Below are 1,236 nucleotides of genomic sequence, written 5' to 3'. Positions count from 1 at the left end.
TTGAACGATTTGAAAGTTTGAAGACATCCATAGACGAGTCCATAGACCATAAACTTTAACCACAGATCGTAACCAGAGAAAACTATCTCTGTCTGCGACTTGATATGTAGCAAGTGATTTAAACATTATCATTTGTTTTTAATTATAACATAAAATAATATTTCATTTTGTATTTGTAATAATATAGATAAACCTTGATATACCCTTAATACTTTTATTTTTAAAAGTAAATTTCAAGTAATGCCATCTATTTAGAAAAAAAGCAAAACTTAAAAATAATTGACGACCTCAGGCGTACGATGGCGCTAGTTTCTACGCATGTTTGTAGCCGTCATTTGATGAATATAAAAATTAAGTTCATCACGAATGTTTTTAGGAATTTCAATTTAGGTCACAGAGTACATTATTATAACTGATTTAGGTAATGGAACTTGGAAGAGAGAAACAACACACTTTATGTAATACATATTTAATTTTTTTTTTTACAAAACAGCCAAATCTAGATCCGAACTACTCCATCAATTATGAACATTTTTTTAAATAATTGAATAATACAGAATGTACAATACATACCTATGAAATTTATATTATCTTTATTTCATGAACACATGCCAGGGTATTTAGAAAATAAAGTTTTTACTTAATATCTATAAAAAACTAGCTGTTCCGCTCGATTTCACCCACGTGATGATATAATCATGGACGTATAAAAAAAGACGGACGCCGTATTACGACCAAACAACGTGAAGCCACCATAGTAAGCTAGCGATCGTGTAAAGACAATAAACACGCACACACTCTCACCATAGTAAGCTAGTCGGCCGCCATTACGTCGTGAACTATCGGTCAATTAGGGAAAGCTGGCATGTTCACAGTACTCACACTTATGCAATTTCACTTACAGTATGTTCAAAAATAAATGCGACTCTAGTTTCATTTTAGACTTGAATTGTAAAATGGGTGCGTTGTAGATATATATAAATGCAAATATAATTACTTATGAAAGCTCTCATAATTTACCTGTAAAATTATAATTTAAAAGTAAATCAATTGATGAAGTTAATTATTTATTCTAATAATAATCAATTGGATAAAAGTATTAATAATCATTCAATTATCAAATAATAGATAATTAAATTCCTGACTTTGGTCGAGTAAAGATATCTAAGAAATATTATATTTGTAGTAAGTACGTAATACCTACCAATACGCGCTAACAAATATGTGTAACATGTT

This window comes from Colias eurytheme, chromosome 8 (assembly GCF_061535395.1).
Source record: "Colias eurytheme isolate Ceu_HAF_F1 chromosome 8, ilColEury1 Martin Lab GWU primary, whole genome shotgun sequence".
NCBI classification, from domain to species: domain Eukaryota; kingdom Metazoa; phylum Arthropoda; class Insecta; order Lepidoptera; family Pieridae; genus Colias; species Colias eurytheme.
Note: the sequence above shows the minus strand (reverse complement) of the source record.